The sequence below is a fragment of the Felis catus genome, chromosome C2 (assembly GCF_018350175.1).
Source record: "Felis catus isolate Fca126 chromosome C2, F.catus_Fca126_mat1.0, whole genome shotgun sequence".
NCBI classification, from domain to species: Eukaryota; Metazoa; Chordata; class Mammalia; order Carnivora; family Felidae; genus Felis; species Felis catus.
The window spans coordinates 107,440,057-107,463,007 of NC_058376.1; the positions used below are offsets into that span (position 1 = coordinate 107,440,057).

Genomic DNA, 22,951 nt, shown 5'->3' on the forward strand with positions numbered 1-22,951 from the left:
AGTTGGGCGTCCGACTTCGGCTCAGGTCATGATCTCGCGGTCCGTGAGTTTGAGCCCCGCGTCGGGCTCTGTGCTGACAGCTCGGAGCCTGGAGCTTGCTTCAGATTCTGTGTCTCCCTCTCTCTCTGCCCTTCTCCTGCTCATGCTCTCTGTCTCTCAGTAATAAATAAAACATTTAAAAAATTAAATTATAATAACCAAATTATGGAAGCAGCCCAAGTACCAATCAATAGATGAATAAGAAGTGGTATATGTATGCATAATATATATCAATATATAAATCACTATATAACATATATATATATGTATATTGGAATATGCAGTCATTAAAAAGAATAAGATCTTGCCATTTTCAACAACATGGATGGATCTAGAGAGAATAATGCTACGTGAAATAAATCAGAGAAAAACAAATACCATATAATTTCACTCGTGGGGAATTTAAGAAACAAAACAAAGGTGGGCGGGGGAGACACAAACCAAACAACAGACTCTTAACTATAGAGGACAAACAGATGGTTATCAGAGGCAAGGTGGTGGGTATACCCGTATACCCACGGGTGAAATAGGTGAAGCGGATTCAGAGTACACTGATCTTGATGAGCACTAAGTAATATATGGGACTGTTGAATCACTACATTGTACACCTGAAACTAATAAAACACTGTGTTAACTACCCTGAAATTAAAATAAAAATTTTAATATGTTCATCACTCAGAAAAATGCCTTGCCCTTAGTAACTGCTATATATATATATATATGTATATATATCTGCTATATATATAGTAACATATGCTATATATGTTTGTTAAATATTTAAGTAATGAAATTTAGACAAGGTGCATAAGAGAACCATGCATGGCTCTAAGAATGAAAAAGAGGTATCTTCTTCAGGAAGAGGGCATCAGGAATGGCTTCTGAAGATACGAGGCTGGAGCAGGATCTATGTCAGTCTCAGAACAAGTCCAAGTGAACCAGATGTTCAAGACAAGTGGTGTTTCTTTTTTTTATTTTTTTAATGTTTATTTTTGAGAGAGAGAGTGTGTGAGGGAGGGAGGAGCAGAGAGAGAGGAAGACACAGAATCCAAAGCAGGCTCCAGGCTCTGAACTGTCAGCACAGAGCCCGACCCAGAGCTCCAACTCACAAACTGCAAGGTCATGACCTGAGCCGAAGTTGGACACTTAACCAAAAGAGCCACCCAGGTGCCCCACAAGTGGTGCTTCTTAAATCTTCCTCCAGTGTATTTGAAACAGCAAAGGAAACCAAACTAGAAATGGAGCAAGAGTTCTACCCAGTTTACAGAAGAAATTTTCTTGTGGTTTTAGGCCTAAAATTTAAGAGGATTTTACATCCTATTCCCTAACACATTCATGTGTGTTCCAAACTAGAAATAATAGCTTTTATTTCTTACTAGTGAGTAAGACTGATGTTGAGGCAGAGGTGCCGTGCATCTCCTGGGGGTAGACAGGCCCTAATCTGAGAAGCAAGTGGCAGAAAGATGAGATCTAACAGTATGGAATTATTAGAAAGGGTGACACCTTCGGAGTCAGTAGTAGAAAGCCAGTTGGAGTATTTGTGGTTATGGAATGAGTGCAGGACCTCCAGGCCAATGCCACAGCAGGCATCCTTCAGAAAGCTCAGGAACTGCCGTGGGGAAGGACAAAGGAGCCTGCTAGTGATAACTAATGATATCCTGAAAATCCATATTGATAGATGCTCTGGCCCCTGGCTCTTCATATTGAAAGCCCGGCTAAGATTAGAAAGAAAAAATCCATTCTCGAACTTGGTGCAATCTAAGGTACCAATTGTGACTGAGCAATTTCACTTCAGAGCAGACTGCCCCTAAGATAGGACTCCACAAGGTGGTGTTTCTAAGGTGGTTTTCTAGATGGTCTTTGTACAGACCCAGAAATAGGGTTTTATTAATACTCTGAGTATGAGGTGACCTCTCTGACTTTGACTGACATTAAGCAAAGTCACAGAAATATATAAATGTAAAGTGGAATGCTAATTCATCAGCTTACCATGAGAAAAACAACTTTAATCAAATCGGAATACAAAATAATTACCGAGAAAACTACCAAGCTTTACAAATTTTATTATATTTAATTCTTAGAGCAATCTTATAAGATACTGAAGGAACTGTTAATGCTCATCAATATCTCTGTGTACCTCTATGTTTTCCTGCCTCCCTTGAAGCTCTGCTAGACAGTAGATTGTGAGCAATTTTGGTGGATCATTTGTGAGCAGAGGTGGTTAAGCATATGAGGTACCCTCCCCATGCTCTTTCTTTCCCAAACATGAAGCTGGAAGCAAATGAAATGGTGGGCCAACAGACCAGAAGAAGAGGGAGGTGTTACGGGGAAGGACATCACAATTAGATCAAGACTGTTCATTTTTCGAAGTACACATTCTCAAGGACCAAGTCTGGCCCAGACAAGATTCCAGACCCCAAGTGAGCAGAGAGAGAAGAGGCTGTAACAGACTTGCCTTTGGCTACGTGGAGAAGTGCCGGGGCTGGAATGGAAAGAAGAACTGTTTCAGAGGGATTAAGAAATGAGGGAGGTTGAAGGAGAAAAGGTTGTATAGCCAAAGGGGAAAAAAAATGGGGGGTGAAGTATTTCCAGGTGCTGACAAGGCCCAGGGTATGAGCATACCAAGAGCTGGCAGAAGGGGAGTAGAGGCTTTGGAATAGTCAAAGAATGATGAAGAAAGGGTCTAGATGGTAATTAAAATATCAAAATCTTGAATCTAAGTCAAGGCCTTAGACTTATGAAGTCACAAAGCCATTTTTTAATATATAACATACACGAACATGGACATCTGATACACTTGGAACCCTGCCTTAGTTTCATTAGTGACTTTCTGCCTCACACCCACGTGTCATCCAGACTGGTTTGTTTTAAATCCTATAGGACATAGGTTTGATGCAAAACTTTAATTCAATATATTTGCCCTTGTTAACAAGAATAAATCATATGGAAACTGAACAACCCTTGGAACAAACTTGATGAATTTTTGTTTTGATTTCAAGATATGTGATTATGAAAACACAAATTTTGCTATTGTCTTCAACCAAGTATTTCCTTTTTAATTTTACCAAAGAGAATATGGGTGATGTTTCGTAAATATAGTGGAGCCATTCATTCTTTTAAAACAAGGCTCTTAAATAGTCTGGACATCTAGCATATTCTATTTTCCAAATTTGCCACTTCTTTCTTAAATTAAAAGTCTCTCTCCAAATAAAGTCTTTCCCAATATTTTTGAGGTGGAGGTAATGAGGAGGAACGGTGTTACTCAGTAACATATGCTATGCGATATTGTGCCAAAACACACCAGTGAAGACTTCTTAGCTTATGTCATAGAACAAGACAAAAATACCCTTTTTTTTTTTAAAGTTTATTTATTTATTTTGAGAGAGAGAGAGACAGAGGTTCAGAGGATCCGAAGCGGGATCTGTGCTGACAGCATAGCACCCAATATGGGGCTCAAACTCCTAAACTTTGAGGTCATGACCTGAGCCAAAGTTGCATGCTTAACTGATTAGCTACCCAGGTGCCCCCAGACAAAAATTCTTTTAGTAGCTGACCATCTCAAAGTTCATTAATAAATTTCCACTTGATCAACTGAAACTCTTTGGTTTTTTTGTACCTGACTTCTGTAAAGATAATTTTACAAAAACCATCAGTACTTACAGATGAAGCAACTAGAACTACTAGAAAGGACTCTCTATGTCTAAAAAAAAAGTTCTTTACCCTCTTTGACTTTGAAATTCCTTTTACTAAAGATAGAGCTTATCTTTCACAAAGAAAGGGAAGGCTTAAAAATACCTCTGAAAGAGTTAATCTACTGGATGAAATTTACAAATTTTATTCTAGAACATTCTTAGGAACAGGTTAAAAGCAATACAAGAATTTTGAGCTGGGAGGAAGGAAAAAAAGAGGCAAAAAATGAAATAAGGTAAAGACTTGTTGGAGTCACATTTCCAGATTTTTTTTTTTTTGGCTAATCTCTTTATATTTACATACACTGCTCCTTGATTTTTATATTTCTTACCAACCACCAGCCTCATTTAGCACTCAGTAATGCTATTAAAAGTTACTTTAATACCTGAAATTCACTACTTCCACTTATCTAAAAACCGCACTATAACAGCAATGCTATTTCTTGAAAAATCTCTGAGATACTTAGACCAAAATTGTTACGTGAATGTAAAATATTATAGTGATAAGTATGCTATGATAAGATTTATTGCAAGGTCAGGGTCCCCAAAATGGGTGCACCATTTGAAACTCCTTTCTTCTGTGTTTACAAGATTGCTCTCCCCTGAACTCAGGTCCAGAACTGTCTGACATACCTCCCCTCAGTGCTGACCAATCTTGTTGATTACACTTCAAATGTGATGTCGTCTCTGGTCAGAAGAGACAGGAGGACTCAGGGTAGGCGAACTGTGTCATACTTTTCAAGATGTAATTTATCGTTCATGTGATTTAATGAATTTGTAGGGTTGGGTGTTGGCAAATGTATATTGCTAGATGTGTGTAATCTGGGCACATACATGTTAATTTTACTCTCTGTTAATTTTACAGCAGATTGGAAACTAAATTTGCCCAGTCTTCCCTCTGTGCCCTCTCCTTTTTATTTTCTTTTACAATGCAGATCTCTGGTTCTCACTCACCAAGGACTGTACTATGATTAGTGAATTCCATAGTTAAAGCCAATTCAATCAAGGATTCAATTCCAACTCGCTTTTGCCTCTAAATGAATATATCAGACGTTTATAGTTGAATTACTAGATAATCAGCTCAAATTTTCACTTTGTTTGCACCTATAACACTCTTAAGCATGGTTTTACTTTTAGTCAAAATAAAATAGTGTAGTTGATATTTCAAAATATCTTTGACCTTGTCCAAAATATTTTGACATAGCCTCTGGAAAGCCTTTTAAACTACTCCTATTACTTTGTGCCTGGGATCATGAGTATTGAAGTATATGATAATATTCTTGAACATCATGGGGATTATCTCTAGATAGCCTTTCACTGTGAAAGATGCCCTCAGGATAGCTAATCCAATCAGCTTTTGCAAACACTATCTTCAAGATTTAAAATGGACAAAAAAGCTACCATGAGACATAAAGGGAATATATTTTGTAAATTTTAGAACTCTTTGTCCTACTTTTCTACACAGAAAAAAAGAATTGTCTTTAATTTTTTTTCCCCAGGATGCTACAAATTTACCATTTCCTTCTTCCCATCCCCTTCTAAGTGTATGGAATTTTCCCATTTTCTTATGGTGATATTTAATCCTTCAGAATTCCCAGTTTGTCCCACATGGTTGAAATGGAATGTTCAGCATTTTTGTATATTATGCCTCATTGGGCAAGTAATCAACCAAAATAGACATTTATGATAGATTTAAAGTTCTCTTGTTTTAAGTAAACACACACTCTAAACTTTGTAATAAGCCAAACTTCTAAATATTCACTAAGAGTTTTACACTGAAAATAGACTATCAGAAAAAAAGCATATAACACCCATGTCCTCTAGGCAATATGGTCACAAAAGGCAGTGAGATCTAAGTCTGAAGGAGTCCAAACTACCCGGAAGATAGTTTGAAATCACTGGGAACATTACAACTAAAATTTGACCTTTTACTTAACTAAGCAAATTGTCTGAAAAAAATAAATGGAAAGTCATTGTAAGAGAGAGAGCATGACTCAGAAATAAATGATCCAAGCACTGTTTGTGGTGTTTGCTAATCCTACTCCAGGCTAATTAGCTGAAGAGGTACAAGGCAAATCCAATGTAGACTAAAGATGATTAAAAGACTCAAAAGGAAAGTCTACAGCAACCTGGGAGAAACAAAGACAGACCCTGGTGTTATTACAGCAAGAGAAACCTGGAGACTGATTTTCTACTAGACTTCAGTTTACAATGGCTGTAAGCATGTCAGGACAGACTGCTCCCCAACGGGACAGAACAGGAAAGGGATGTCATAAATGCCAACGTAAGGGATGAGATACAAGAGAGACTCATAACGGGAGCCTGTTAAACTAGCCTGGGCCAACACTGTGTCAGAAGTGTATGACCTGAAGGCCCCCAGGTCCCAATGCTCAAAAGAATCAGAATGAAGACAGGAAAGCAACTGTAAAGGTACAATGGGAATGTGTTTCTTGTAAAAGGTAACAGGGAGATCGGGAGGGTGTCATATCAGACTTCACCGAACAAAACTACCTGAGAATCGTCTCTTAATTCCAATTTACCCCCAGTTTCCAGCCCTTCTGACAAACTGCACTGCTCCAGTGGCTCTGAGTCCCTCTTGCCTCCCTCCTTCCCACTCTCTCTACCTGGAGTCACCCCAGGTCACTCCCTCTCTCCCTCTTCATCTCTGTCTTTCTCTCTTTTTCCCTGGTAGTATCTTTTTCACTTCCTCCTTCCCTCTTCCCTCCATCCTGTCAGTTTCTTTCTCTACCCACACACACATTGTTCCCAGGGCTAAAGAAGTGGGGAACTGGAAATACTTGTAGTAGGATTTGTTTCTTAGTAACACACTGTAACTTATGACCATCAAAAAATTATAGCATTGTGCTTTTCTATGAATGATATAAACTTGCTCATAAGCCCCCAGCTTTGGACTTGTGTGTCCCCACCAAAACTCATATTGTAGTCCTGATACTCGGTATGATGGTTAGTTGGAGGTGAGACCTTTGAGAGGTGACTGGGTTTAGATGAGGTCATGAGGGTGGAGCCCCAGGATGGGATTAGTGTCCTTATAAAAAGAGGAAGAGACACCAGAGCTCTGTATGTGTGTGTTACATGAGGACTAGTAAAAAGGAGGCAGTCCGAAGCCAGGAGGAGGGTTCTCACCAGGAAGCAAACCTGCTGATACCTTGATCTTGGACTTCCAGTCTCTAGAATTGTGAGAAAATAGATTTCTGTTGCTTAAACCCCCTAGTCTATGGCATTTTGTTATGGAGGCCTGACCCGACTAAGACATTGCATTCCCACTTCTTGAGGTTGTAGGATACAGTGGGATAAGGGGAGGTACAAACTTGCCAGTTAAGAATCAATCAGCTACTTGGCTTTAAACAGTCCCTTCCAGATAAATATGCAGCCAATTTGAAGTTCAAACTCCCTCTAAGATTTGTCTCTCTTCTCTTGTTCCTCCCACTTCCCTCCCAAGATGGGGACTTGAATGTAGGGCAGAGATTACATACCTCCGGGGGGCAGGTGAAAGGGAAAGTTGAACCCAGAGATGACTTCCTCAGAGATGTCCCCGCACCCATCTGGTCATACCCTGCTGGTGATGTTCATGATCAGTTCTTTTGGCAAAGCTGGAGTCTTAGAGATCTTTTCTTCTATTAACGGGCTCTACCTTATACTGGCCCTGTAAAATCCTCTTGAGTCTGTCTCCACCTCATCTTCCAGCAGTGCCTGAGAGAGCCTACACTGGCCCCCCCACCCCACTTATTTTTACCACAGCCCTAGCAAGCCTGTGGATTTTTGTTTTTCATTTTTTGTTTTTTAATTAAAGCATAATTGACATACAATACCCTACTAGTTTCAGGTGTATACCATAGTGATTCAATTCAATTACTAAATGATCCCCATGATAAGTCTAGTTATCATCTCTTGCCATATAAAATTATTGCAATATTATTGATAGTATTCCCTGTGCAGTCCTTTATATTCTCATGAATTATTTATTTTATAACTGGAAGTTTGTGCCTCTTAATCCCCTTCACCTATTTTGTCTGCCTCTCCAATCCCTCCTCCCTCAGGTAACCAACAGTTGATTTCCTGAATCTGTAGATCTGTTTCTGTTCTGTTTTGTCTGTTCATTTATTTTTGTTTTATAGGTTCCATATATATGTGAAATCACGTGGTATTAGTCTTTGTCTGACTTATTTCAGTTAGTTTAATATCCTTTAAGTCCATTCATGTTGTCACAAATGGTAAGATTTCATTCTTTTTTTAAGGCTGAGTCATATCCCATTATATATATCACATCTTCTTTATCCATTTGTCTGTGGACACTGAGGTCACTTCCATGTCTTGGCTATTGTAAATAATGCTGCAGTGAACGTCAGAGTGCATGTATCTGTAACAATTGGTGTTTTCGTTTTCTTTGAATAAAGACCCAGAAGTGGAATTACTGTCTCGTATGGTAGTTACTATTATTAATTTGGGGTAGGGGGAGGGTTGGGAGGGGGGACTCCATACTGTTTTCCATAGTGGCTGCACCAACTGACATTCCCACTAACAGTGTAGGAGGGATCCCTCTTCTCTACATCTTCACCAACACTAGTTACTTCTTGCCTTTTTGCTAATAGCCATTCTGACAGGTGTAAGGTAATATTTCATTGTGGTGTTGATTTCCATTTCCTGGGTGATTAGTGAGGTCAAGCATCTTTTCATGTACCTCTTGTCCTTCTGTGTCTTCTTTGGAAAAATGTCTATTCAGATCCTCTGCCCATTTTTTAACTGGGTTGTTTTTTTGTTTTTTATAGAAAATTGTACAGGCCTGTAGTAAGTTCAGGACTCTGGTTTCAATTGCTGCATCAAGGCACGTAGGAACTTTTGGATCTTTCCACATCAGACACAAACCAGGAGATTATAGGGATTCGACATTTCACCCTCTCCATGCTTAAATAGTCTGTCTTCAGCCATTTCTCCTTTGCTGCCTGGATGGTTCCATATTGGATATTATGATTCTTTTAGAAGGCTTGAAATGTTCCCAGTCTGTATCTAGGGAAACTAGAAACAAAACAATTTGCGCTGGGAATTACCCTCTCCCCCAATAAAAAAGGTAGGGTTATTTTTAACGCCTTCTCTCCTTTGGCCGCGAAGGTATGATGAGGAATCAGAGTCCACTTATCTGACCACTTATATCCCTTCTTCCTCCTGTGCTCTCCTTTCTCTCTTTGTCTTGGGTAGATCTGTCTGTCTTTCCTCCCACCCTTCTCCCACCCACACACAGCTTCCAAGAAACTACAAGTATTATCTAATTTCTCTCCCCATTGGGTGGGAGACACTCTCACAGTCTCCTTCAGAACTTCTTTGATACTGTCCTTTCCTTCCCTGGGAAATAAGCTTTAATGGTGAAGGGTGGAAATTTAAAATTATAGCAGTTTTTAAATAATGTTCCCATTAATTACACACTTATGAGGTCAGTTTATCTCTACTCAATGGGGCATAAATATGAAATAATCTTTTTCCTAATCCCTGATGTGATATTGTGATTTATAATAAGAAATATTTATTTGGTCTCCTCTGATGTCTGGCATAGAGTTCCTAAAACCCTTGGAATTTCCTAATTGATGGGAGCCATAAAGGTGGTTTTTGTTATGTTAATAGTGACTTTTGGAAAGCACTTCTAGACTGGGCTAGGTGCCAAGAGAACGAACCACATGATTAGAGTGTTGGAACTTGTAGCAGTCCCCCCCCAACCCAACTTCTGGAGAGCAGAGAGGGACAGGAGGTTGAATCTGTCACCCAATGGTCAATGATTTAATCAATCAATGGCAATGATTTGATCACGGCCTACCTATGTAAAGAAGCCTCCATAAAACCTCAAAAGGACTGGGTCCGGAGAGCTTCCAGATTGGTGAACCAGAATGTTTCCATGTGCCACTGTGTTGGACTCCGAAGTCCGTGGGACACAAGTTCCTCTGTCTGGGACATCATCCTATATGTCTCTTTATCTAGAGGTTAATTCATATCCTTTAATATCCTTTGTAATAGACCAATAGTCTACTGAGCAAACAGGTTTCCTGAGTTCTGTGATTTGCTCTTGCACATTAATTGAACCCAAGGAGGGGGGCGTGAAAACCTCTGATTTATAGCCAGTTGGTCAGAAGCACAGAGAACAATCTGTACTTGTGATTAGCATCTGAAGTGGGGGCAGTCTTGTAGGACTGAGCTTGTGGAATCTGATGTTATCTATAGGTAGATAGTGTTAGAATTGAGTTGAATCATAGGACCCTCAGCTGGTCCAGAGCATCGCCTGGTAGTGTGAGAAAAAACCCACACATTGGAATTGGTGATCAGAATCTTCCCTGCCCTCACCTTCCCATTTTCTTTTCCTCTCACTCCACTGCATCCTGGGCAGATTGAATCAGTTTCTATTAACTTCCGGTTCTTAAAAAAGAGCATCTAAAACTTCAATTTCAAGCTCTATGTAAATTCCATCTCCTCCGTATCCCACCACTCCAGAGAAGGTATGAGTTGGGACCTTGCCTGTTTGAAGTGAGATGGGGTTGGAAAGAGTCCTGGCTCTGAAACACCCCTTCTTCCCTCTCCCAGGCCTGGCTCCTGTCAGCAGGGGAATCAGCAAGAAGGGGAGGGGTAGCCGTAACCCTCTCTCCATTGGCAGCTCTGCTTCTCCAGTGAGTCCGAGTGTGCTTGCCAGTATCTGAAGTCTGTCGCTTGGGGAGCACATGTGAAACTTGGTCGTGGAGGTCTTCCCACACCACAGTATCCCATATGAAAGATTCAACTCTAACCGGACCTCTTCTACCCACCCCCTCAACTATCCCCATGATATACCCCAAGTCATGGTGCACAGTCCTGTGGGGGGAAGGTAGGAGAGGGAATTGTACAGTAAGGTGACTGTAGAATAGCTGCCTTCCGTACATCCTCTTGTCCTAAGGAATTTCTCGCACCCTGGCCACGTCACCTAGTGGGTGGGCAAGTGGACTTTTCCACTGTCACCTCTTCTACTTTGCCAGCCAGCCCTCCCCAGCTTCCGTCTTTTCTGCTCTGGTAGGAATGGGTAGCCCAGCAAGTTTGCTGCCTAATCTGAAGTCACCAGAAGCAGTCCCTAAAAGCCATTGTCTTGAGCCCTCTTTCTTGACTCGGCAATGCAAGTCAGAAGTCCTTTGTCAATGGGAAAGGAAGGAATTGCCCATCCCACAACTTCCCCAGCCTCTCTTACAGACCAGTAAGTGGGTATGAAGAGCCAGCGGATGTAGGTGGGGACTGATACCCAGTTCTTTAGCCTCTTAGGAAAATTTGTCAGGAGAAAGCGTCAGGCCCCAAATACTGCTTTTAGCTCTGGGCCCTTCTGCCAAACACAGGGCAACAGAAAAGTCCCCCTAGCGTCCCATCATTCTTATAACTGAATTCCCCCTATTATGTTGGAATCCCTCTCTTCCTAATTCTTTCGAAGCAGATAGACTCGCTTCCCTAGATGGATGAAATGGGTTCTGATCTGCAATCACTGAAATATGTCATATGAAATTTCAAGGTCACTTCTAAAGCTCCTGTGATTCTCTGAAAACAGGGAAAGAAGAGCAAGTTACATTTATGCCAATTAGGTATATGATTAAAACTATTGCATTATCCTTATTTCTGAGTGAATTAAAGGGTGTTTTTTTTCTCTAAAGTTGGTCTCCTGTTGACCAAATACTTACTTCCTACAAGTCAGCAATAATTGAATCATTCATGTCCCACTTCTTCTACTCCCATCTTCTCTTCAACCCTGTTTTGATCAGTGTCTTTACTGCAAAAACAGTTCCTGCCAATCAATTTGGCCACCATCTATGCTATTTGTAATTTTAGACACACTTGATCTGAGCAGGATTTGGATTTTACAACTATTTCAGTATGCAGACTCCAGTGATATCGAGGACTCTCTGCCCTGAAAGCTTTTTGAATGTGTGTGATTAGGTAGCCTACATTTTTAAAGGAAAAAAATACATATAATACTTGTTAGAATCTTTGCAGAAGCATCAATTTAATAGTAAAATGCTGCCTCCTTCTGGATAAATTGTATTAGGCATGATAAGCTTGTCAAACTGCTACAGAGGTATGCCATTTTATGAACAAAAATTCCTTTAAAGAATTAAAATGCTACTTTTTTAAATTACAAAATAAAATTAGAGGACTTGAGTAGACCTTGAAAGATTACCTAGATTCTGCCTTTGAGGCTATAAAATACGTAAACCACTTTCCTATTTGGCTGATTTGATTATCTGACTTTCTTTTAAAGATCTTGGAACAGTAACTGAAAAAGTACAAAATAGATGATAAGCTTGCAAGCAGCATAAGTTCACTTTTACCTTAGGCTACCTTACTTAACATTCAGTTGGCATGGTCATTCGTGCATGCACACATATTCATACTGCATACTTGGAAAAGTGTGTGTGTGTGTGCGCGCACGTGTGTGTGCAGGCACATGTGCGTAAATGTGAATGAGTGCAATAAAGTGCCTAAGTGTGTTAGTCTTAATTCTGTGGTCACTAGTCATGTGAATTTTGCCACTTAATCTGAGTCCTAGTTTCCTTATCTGTGCACTGAGGATAATCAACCCATTGTTTTCAACCTCAAAAACACTTTGTGAGGCTCACTGAAATCAACAAAGCACTCTGTGAGGTATTAAACTCATTTATTACCTTTAAGGCTTCAAATGCTCACATGCCTGAAGTGAAAGAATGGAACTGAGTTGTGACCAACAGGAAGAAAATACTTAATGATATCCTATTTATTGCATAAGCACAGCTAGTTGGGTTACACTCAGATAAATCAACACTCTGCCATCTGAAGTACAGAGCTGGAGAAAAAAGTGCCAACCCCAGACCGCACTTACACAAAAGTGACTTCTAGTCTCCTTTCTCCAGAGGCAGTTAATTCCCACATAGCCAAAAGAGTGGGTGGGTCTATCCAAAGATGACATGGTCAGGGGCTCAGAGCTCAGCCTCCTCTTTCAGGCAACTTTACCTGGAAACCAAGATGATCAAGGGCCAACTGTGCTCTGGTTCTATTAAAGGGACTTTCGTGATTCTCCAAAGAAACTGCAACCAAAACAGCACTTTTTTTTTAATTTTTTAATGTTTATTTATTTTTGAGACAGAGAGAGACAGAGCATGAACGGAGAAGGGGCAGAGAGAGAGGAAGACACAGAATCGGAAGCAGGCTCCAGGCTCTGAGCCCTCAGCCCAGAGCCTGACGCAGGGCTCGAACTCACGGACCGCGAGATCCTGACCTGAGCTGAAGTCGGATGCTTAACCGACCGAGCTGCCTAGGCGCCCCCAAAACAGTACTTACTAAAATCCAACCCAACTAAGAGACCAAAGGACACTCCAAATATTCTGATTCGGGGGCGCCTGGGTGGCTTGGTTGGTTGAGCGTCGGGCTTCGGTTCAGCTCATGATCTCACGGTCCGTGAGTTCAAGCCCTGCATCGGGCTCTGTGCTGACCGCTCAGAGCCTGGAGCCTGTTTCAGATTCTGTGTCTCCCTCTCTCTCTGCCCCTCCCCCGTTCATGCTCTCTCTCTGTCTCAAAAATAAATAAACGTTAAAAAAAATATATTCTGATTCGTAGTCAGCTTCTCACGAGTGGGTATGCAATTTAACCACTCTGTGCCTCAATTTTGTCTGTAAAATGCATGTGAAAATAGTATCTACTTCATTAGGTTGTTGTGAAGATCAAGTAAGTGCTACAAGCGGAACCCTCAGAACAGTGTCTTGTAGGCGAGCATCCAATATGTTAGCTGCTGCTACTACCACCACTGTTCCTATCACACCGATTGGCTTGTTCGTAGCATGCCTTTATCGATAAATGATGTCTCTCTCATAGCTCTTCAACTTCCTGAGACTGAAAGTTGATCCTTTAAATTCTCTGGCCATCAGTATTTCAAATTCTGTTCTTATATTCGTTGCCTGACATTACGTATGTACTTGTTTTTATTTTTCAATTACAAAGTGATAAGTTATAGCTACTGGTGCTATTTAATGACAAAGTAACCAAACCAAGCCACAACTCTGTTTTGCAGCCATACAGACAGATGCAGCGGGCGTAAGAGTTAGGACTTGATCTGCTTAAGGCCGGTAAACCTTTTTTATGGTGTGGAAATATGCCAATTCCGTTTCATCCAAGAGCAGAAGCAGCTATAATACCTCTGATTCAAAACTATTTAGTAAATCACCCTAAGAAAAATATTAGAAGGCACCAAAACGGTTTTGATCGAGGACTAAAAATGACACTTGGCCACTAGATGGCATTTAAATTATGCAGCCCGTTTCAGCTCACACTTGATCTATTTAAAACCTTAATTGGTTTGCACTTGGCTCAAGCACTGGCGATTCATATATTTTGACACCGTGGAAACTCTCAGGAGTTGAGGTTTAGGAATATCTACATTAGGTTCTGCAGATACAGACATAAAATCCTTTTGGAGTTATGAAAAGAGAAGTAATTTTAAATTTCCACCTGAAATCCTCCTCAGATCAGTTTTTTTTTTTTTTTTTAAGTAAATTACAGAGGGGAAGATTGAGAGACTGGATAACTTATGTCTTTTCAATTCACCTGTGTAACGTGAAGTCTTAATAACCACAGAGCAGCATAATTCACTGGCAGCTTGTCTCAGCCGGGCACAGGTGACCTCCGAGCCTGGCTCTACTGTTTTACCAGGTCTAGCAGCCTAATCATATTTGCCATTTCTTTTTCAATTAAGTCCCAGGAAGGGCCAGCCATGGGCTAGTGAAATACCCCCGAGGAGAAAGAAATAGAATCTAATCATCACTGAATAAAAAGTCTGTTTAAAGAAAGGAGGACAGGTCAGTTATTTTTTCATCTCCCACAAGTATTAGTAGAGAAACATTTTAAATTGCAACAGCAAGGCTTTAGGATAACTGTGAAGATGAAATAAAATAGGTACTAAAATAAACTACATAATGAATGTGTCCATGTTCTCTCCATACAACAGAGGAGGCACTTCTGTTTGGGGACGTTTTGCATAGACACACCAAGGAGGTAGTAAATGGTACTTTCTAGCTCTTCTCCTAGGTTTCAGGAGGAAGCACCCTGTCAGATTTCAAGCCTATGGTGCTAATTCAAGTTGTCCACTAGATGGCCCTAATACATACTGAGTTCCTTTAAGTGGTGGAACATTTACTCCAGTAATGAAATCAAGTACAGCATATTCAATTATATATGTGTTTGAAGAAGTCCTCTTCTAAGGGAAAACTGTGCAGTGATTCTCTAAAACGTTTGATAACAAATTATTAATTTACCTAAAGAGATGGAGAATTGAACACATCCTCTTTATCTTTACTGTCTCCCAACCTACCCCACTTCAAAAGACAAAAAACGAAAGATTATAAACCCATAAGGACATAAAGATTAGGACAGATAAGAACAACAGACCAAGTCATAATTTTAGGAAGCTGGCCACCCAATGGCTTAATGTGACTAACCCAGGAAAAAGCTGAAACCCAAGCACCAACAGAGGGGGGCCAGTGAGGAATAAACCTATTCTACCCTAGAACCCTTGGGGCTCAGAAATTGAATGTGCCTTCCTGCCCTGGCCTGGAAAGGCAGGGGCGAGGGGTGAACTGAAAAGTACAATAAAGAAATAGACATACTAGTCTGCAAGACCTCTCAGGCCCTTTGCCCACTCATTTTCCAGGTGGCTCTCAGACCAGGCTGATTTGCTCCCTCCAAAGCTGGAGGATGATGAGTCCTGTGGGGTAAGCCTTCTAGAAATTGGCTCACTCCTGGCTTGTTAATCCTCCAGTGCAGCTCACCACTCATCAGGCTTCCCCCTTCCCACCAAAATCCATTTTTTCTATCTTGACTCTTAGATACAGATAGACAGCCAAGGATCACCAGACATTTTAGGAAAGCCTCCAACATAAGAGACATAGACCAAATGGGTGGGTGGGGGACTTAGAAGAAACAGAGGCAGTGCAGACAACAGAAGAAAATTTCAAAGAAACTAACCATATCCTCTGAAAAAGAAGAAAAGCTGTTGGACCCATAACACAAAAATAAGGTTATATTTGAAGTTTTTTTTTTTTAAAGAAGCAATCAAAGAAAAAGAAAGCGATTTTGGAAATTAAAAGTATAATAACTGGGATGGAAACCATTTCAATAGAAAGGTTAGAAGAGAATCTTAAGGACACTGCCCATTAAAAAAAAAAAGGGCAAAACAAAACAAAAAAAAATGAAAAGAAAAAAGAAGAAAATAAGACAAAAATGATAGGAACATTAGGAGGTAAATCCAGGCTCTCTAACATGAAACTAATAGAAGTTCTAGAATGAGAAATGAAAATTAACCAAAAGGAGGTTATATGTTGAATAAATAATAAAAGAACATCCCCCCATATTGAAAGAAATGAGTAAAAGGAATGAGTTTCCAGATTGAAAGCATATACTTAGTACCTAAATTATCGAATTAAAAAGAAATCTAGGGGTGCCTGGATGTCTCAGTTGGTTGAGTGTCCAACTTCAGCTAGGTCATGATCTCAGAGTCTGTGGGTTCATGCCCTGTGTCAGACTCTGTACTGACAGCTCAGAGCCTGGAGGCTGTTTCAGATTCTGTGTCTCCCTCTCTCTCTCTGCCCCTCCCCTGCTAACGCTCTCTGTCTCTCTCTCTCTCTGAAAAATGAATAAACTTAAAAAAGATAAATAAAATAAATTCTAAAAAATCTAATGCATATAACTGTATAACTTTAGAATATAAAGGATGAAGAAATAATCCTAAAAGCCTTAGGGCAGCAATTATATACAAAGAACAAATAATCAGAACATATTGGGTATCTAAACCACAGTGGAAATTAGAAGTCAATAGAATAATGCCTTTGAAATATTAAGGATAAATTATTTTTACACCTAGAATTCTATACCCAACCAACTCTCAATAGAATTTGAAGGTAGAATATAGGTCCCTTCAGACCAATAAGTCCTCGAAGAACCTACCTTCCATTCACCTTTCCACAAGAAGCTAATGGAGCATGTTTTCTACCAGAATAAGGGAGTAAATCAAGACAGAGGGAACCTGAGATCCAGAACACATGGAATCCAACCTGGGAGAGAGGTGATGGGAATTCTCAGATGGTGGTAACAGGGAGTGCCAGGAGGAAGCTGGGTGGCCAGGCTCTAATACCCAGAACTCTTCATGGAAGGAGACCTATGGGAAGGAGCACCTCCAGGAGAAAAAAAATGGAACTAATAGATTTTCTCATTTATCTGACCTGGCTGAGGGGAATTTTACCTTTCTCTTGGAAATTATGTGCATGAATTAGTAACAGATCCACTGAAAACTAAGCAAATTTTTAAAGCAAGGTAACGTGTGGTCCTTGATTAAATCTTTGGTTTAATTTTTTTTGAGCCATAAAGACAATTACTAGGACAGTTGGGGAAATTTGAAAGGGAAGTATGTATTAGAAAATATTAGAGGTGACTGGGTGGCTCAGTCAGTTAAGCTTCCGACTTGCATTCAGGTCATGATCTCAGCGTTCCTGAGTTCAAGCCCTGTGCTTGGGCTCTGTGCTGACAGCTCAGAGCCTGGAGCCTGCTTCAGATTCTGTGTCTCCCTCTCTCTCTGCTCCTCCCTGACTCATGCTCTGTCTCTCTCTGTCTCTCAAAAATAAATAAACATTTTTAAAAAATTTAAATACTTTTTAAAAAAGAAAATATTATGTCAGTTATAATTTTTAAATATAATAAAGGCTAAGTGTGCTACTGTGGTTAAGTGGAGTTAAAAGCACCAGTATGGGTGATAGAGGAATAGAGACCACCTAAGGAAAAAGAGTTTTCACCAAAAAAAATAAAGGTGAGTCTGAAGAAATGAGTATTTCCAGGTGGAAGGAAGAGCATTGCAGGCCAATGACACATAATATGTTGGAAGGCATAGGGCCAAGATGAAGTAGGACAGTCTTCTAGTCATTAAACATTGAGTGAGGGCCCACTATGTGTCTGGCACAGTTCTTAGCAGTGAGATTACAGCAAGAGATGAGACCAGCCTTCCTAGGGCCCCTGGGTGGCTCAGTCGGTTAAGCATCAGATTTTGGCTCAGGTCATGATCTCACAGTTTGTGAGTTCAAGCCCCGCATTGGGCTCTGTGCTGACAGCTCGGAGCCTGGAGACTGCTTCCGATTCTGTGTCTCCCTCTCTCTCTCTGCCCCTCCCCTACTTGCTCTCTCTCTCTCTCAAAAATAAGTAAACATTAAAGAAAAAAAAAAAGAGAGACCAGCCTTCCTACCTTTAAGGCATGACATTCTACAGGTAGATAGGAGGGAGGAAAGGAAGGAACAGATAATAGGAGGGAGGAAACGAAGGAACAGATAATAATGGTGGGGAACAGGAACCCTCCAGGCATAGCAAAATCCCTGCAAAAATGTTCTAAGGAGAAGCACACACAGGTCTGTTGAAGGAACAACTGGAAAGCCACAGTGGCTGGTGGGGAGTGGCCAAGGAGAGAGCAGTCGAAGTTTCCAGAGTTCTAAAGAGGTCAATCCAGGGAGGCTTTTCGGATAGGGTATGAATTCTGGATTTTATTCTGAATTTATTGTGTAGAGGAATGAAATAAGATGATTTAGGTGTTAAAAGGATCACTGTGGCTTCTGTGTTGAGAATAGACTACAGGGGGGCATGGGCACAAGCAGGGAAACCAGTTAGGAACCACTGTGTCACAGCCGCTGATAGGTTAAGAAAGGTGAGGTGTGAGAATTAACCAGTGTGTGAAGGCTATGACCTTGACAAGAACAGGTTTGGTATATGGTATGGGGTACCCAACCAGGATTGAGTTGGGTCCATGAAAGAATGGAAAAAGAGGAATTGAAGGGATATTGAGGTATTTACTATGAAGGACAGCAGAAAAAATGGAGCAGTAGCTGGAGGAGATGTGAAATCAAAAGACAGGTTTGTTTCTTTTTCGATTAGACAAAGCACAGATTGTGTATTGATGAAAAATAACACATTGGTTGATATTGTATTAAGTGATTGATAATTATTGATCTTGGACACGAGCAAAACCCTGTCCTCAGCTAGGAGCACAGACAGTTTGCCCACAGAAACAGAAGGGGAGGCAGAGTGTGGATTCAGATGCAGATGGTCAGTGGCTGTGGTGGTGAGAGCTGTGGTGTTTGTTCTATTCAGATTGCTTCTGTTTTCTTTTTCTTTTTTTTTTATTTTTTTTTAATGTTCATTTATTTTTGAGAGAGAGAGAGAGAGACCAAGTACAAGCAGGGGAGGGGCAGAGAGAGAGAGAGAGAGAGAGACAGAATCCAAAGCAGGTTCCAGGCCCTGAGTTGTCAGTACAGATCCCGATGTGGGGCCTGAACCCAGGAACCGTGAGGTCGTGACCTGAGCTGAAGTCAGATGCTTAACCGACTGAGTCACCCATGCACCCTGATTGCTTCTGTTTTCTTAAGAAAATGGAAAAGAGTAAGAATGGGAGGGGTACTGGAGGTTAGAAGGAAAAAGGGAGGGTGTAAAAACTAGTTATCTAGGAGAATACAAAGATTATCTAGAAGGTTACCTAGGAGGGGATGAACATGCCAGAAAAACGTGTGGTTGCTCAACAGAATCAAGGGTTCTCTTGGGGCTGGCATCATGCATTTAGAAGAAGCCAGACTGGTGCCATCGTGTGTTTCTGCAGCTGTGTTATGCTCAGTGGCTCAGGTTGGGAGCAGAGTTACACAAGGCAGTGATTATAATGACTAATCATGGAAGTGAAGCCAGGCAGAAGAGTGAGAATAGAATGTGACACAGAGAGAGAAGAACAGCTGGGAACTGGCTGTGAAGATGAGTGGAGGTGGGGCGAGACTGAGGGATGGCCGGGATGTGCTGTGACAACCAATTTAGGTCCATGGGAGTTGAGCAACTGCTAAGGGGAGAGGACATGATTGGAGGAGAAGTCAAGGAATCATTAGGCCTGGCTATTGGAAGATCATCTGCTTGGATATTCAAAATCAGGAGTTGCTTCTGAGAGCAGCAGTGAGCCTGGAGATAAAAGTCTTCAAAAAATGAAGGGGAAAGACCCAGGGCTCCATAAATGACTGCATCATTGAGGAGTAAAGTAAGACTAGGAACTCAGTAGGGGAGTAGATGGGGTGGAGGAAATGGTCTGGAAGTAACCAGGAGGAGAAAAGACATCTGTTCCACCTGTAGACAACTACAAAATTATCTAGGATTCATTGTACTTTCTGAGCCAGAATGTGCTTAATATCTAAACCTGTAACAAAGCCAAAACAACTCTTCTCATTTTCCAAGCAGATTACGTTCTGCACAATACTCTATAGGAGCATCTCCACATCCAGGCTGATACCTGCTGATAAAGACCTGTGAATTATAGCAGAGGATGGTGATCCAGAATCATCTCTGAGATGGAACCAGAGGAGATATTAGGGGAGGGAAAGACCAGAGTTGAAAGTTACTCTCAATGGTGTGAGAGTTTGTTTGTTTGTTTGTTTGTTTGTTTTGAGTGGGGAAGTTGATCATGCCAATGAAGGAGACAGAGGGGGGTGCCTGGGTGGCTCAGCTAGTTGAGCGTCCAAATCTTCATTTTGGTTCAGGTCATGATCTCAGGGTCATGGGATCGAGCCCTGTGTCCAGCTCCATGCTAAGCATGGAAACTGCTTGAAATTCTCTCTCTCCCTCTGCCCATATCCTCTGCTCACACACTGTCTCTCTCTCTCTAAAACAAAAATTAAAAAAAAAAATCAGGAAAAGGACAGACATAAAAGCTCCAGTAAGACACAAGTCAAATTTGAGATGCCTTCAGGCTAACCAGTTGGAATATCCTAAAGACATTGGAAAAAGAAGTCTAGAACTCAGGACAGTAGTGAGGCTGGAGAGAGAGATTTTGGAGTCATCGTATAGGTATGTGGAAGCTGAAACAGGTGAGTGGGTGAAACTCCTCAGGAAGAATAATGCATGGAACAGCCTTCTCAGTTTGGGGCCCCAGGGCTGATGTGATAGTTCACCCAGCAGTGGCCATACTTGTTACTAAAACAGGGGATACCATGCTGAGCCTTATTGGATCCTGAGGTGAAAGGAAAAATCAGTAATGCTGATCCTGTCTATAGTGTTGAATAGTGTCTTTCCCAAATCCACGTCTACCCAGAGCCTCAGACTATGACCTTATTTGAAAATAGGACCTTTGCAGATAAAATTAATTTTATTGGATTAGGGGGGCCCTGAATCCAATGACTGGTATCTTGAGTGAATATAATAGGTTGCTAAAGTTATCACTAAGCAAAGTCTCTTACCGTAAGGTGCAAGTGTTCATGCTGAGTCCCTGGAATATTTGCAGTTTATCCCAGTTCAAAAGTTCATGGTCCCACCAGTAAGGACTTACATAAGGCTCATCTCCTTAATGGCTTCCCAACTCCATTTTAAAACTCCTTGGCATAAATAACGCCATTTCATCTACCTCATTTCAAGTCTTAACCTACACAAATGCACATATTTGAAGTTTGTTTATTTTAGATTAATTTCTACACCCAATGTGGGGCTTGAACTCGTGAGCCAGAGATCAAGTGTTGCAGGCTCTTTCAACGAGCCAACTAGGTGCCCCTACAAATGCATGTATTTGTAAGGCAGAGTAGGAAGAAAGTGCATTGCCTTTCCAGGGTGAGGCATCCTCCCCCTGGAGACACGTAGGAGCCTTGACTGCAGCAGAGCCCAGGACCCCATCAGGCAGCCAGTCCTCATGGGAACTGACTGTCATCCATTCCAGTGGCCACTTCCAAGTGATTTTCTGCAGGTGCGTTTCCTTCACCTTTAAGGCTGTGAGGGGGGTTGGGGATAGACTAGCTCCACAGACCTGGAGAGCCCTGGCTGCCCAAGGATGGCTAACAGGGTGCTTACTGTGCATGCACAAGACACGCAGGCCATGGAAGCCAGGGACCTGGACCAGGGCAAGTGTCGGGAGAGGTTAGGTCAGAAGAGCAGGCTATTGGAAGCACTTTGCATCCATCTGCCTAATTACAAGCCTTAACCTATACAAATGCACACATTCCCCCCACCTGATGGCAGAGCTGGAGGAATCTGGACTGACTTGACAAGGCAGGGCTGAGTGGGTTGCTGGGCCACCCTCCAATAAGAGACACCTGGGAGCTTTGATTGCTGAAACCTGGAAGCCATCAGGCAAACTGTAAATGGGGATTGGCCAGTTTAAAGCTGCTACCTCAGAAAGCCTTAGGGAAAGTGCTCTTTCCACCCTGAGGCCAGTCAGGCGAGCAGTTGGAGTCTGGCCAGAGCTCCACGGATCTGGAGTGAGCCCGGCAGCTGGAAGGAAGGTGACAGAGGGAAACTGCACATGCATGAGCCACGAAGGTCAGGGTGACCTGGAATATGGCAATGTCAGGAGACACTGAGTCAGAGAAGGGGGTTATTGGAAGTACCCAACGTTTGCCTGATTACAAGCCGAACCTACACAAATGCCCCCTGAAAGCAGAGGTCGAAGAATCTCAGCTGCCCTGCCCCGGGCTGGACAAGGAGAGCTAGCGGAGGTGTCCTTCAGTAACAGATACCTAGGAGCTCGGCTTGTTGCAGAAGCCTGGAACTCTAGCAAACGTAAGCATGCGTGGGGACAAACTGTTGCCCATTTCATTCACTGCCACAGAGCGGTTTTCTAGGGTGGGCCTTTTCCACACTTGAGGCAATGAAGGTGGTCGGGATAGGCCCTAGCTCCATAGACCTAGAAGGCCCCAGCTGCCCAAGGGTAGGTGATGGGTTATCTACAGTTATGTGCAAGCTGCTTGGGTCAGGGTAGCAAAGATCTGGAACAGGGCACTATGGGGCAAGGCTGGATCACAGGAGCATGCTATTTTGGGTAACTAGCATCTGCCTTTTCCAAGATTAACTTCCACTAATGCACTTATTCCCCGTGAAAGCAGAGCTGGAGGAAAGTCAACTGCCTTGCCAGGGTGGGGCCTCGTGGGCTGACCAGAGTAGCCTCAAATACGAGACACCTGGGAGCCTGGATGGCCATCGGGCATCCAGACAATATGGGGACTGACAGTCTCTGGTTTAATGCTGCCACCTCACAAGGTTTTCGGTGGGTAGGCTCGCTCTATCCGGCAGGCTCTGCAGTGCCTGGGGACAGGCCTAAGCTCTACAAGCCTGAGGGGCTTCCCAGCCAGAAGCCTGCTGAGAAGTGCAGGCCAGCATGCCCGGGGACCTGGAACAGGGCGAACCATGCCAGGCCACAGTAGTGG

General features: G+C 41.9%; 1 long non-coding RNA gene across 1 annotated transcript in view; it reads left to right on the top strand.

Moving 5' to 3' along the window:
* Positions 1 to 22,951, top strand: part of LOC123380077 — an 86,637-nt gene that overhangs the window by 19,670 nt on the left and 44,016 nt on the right. The window lies entirely within an intron of this gene.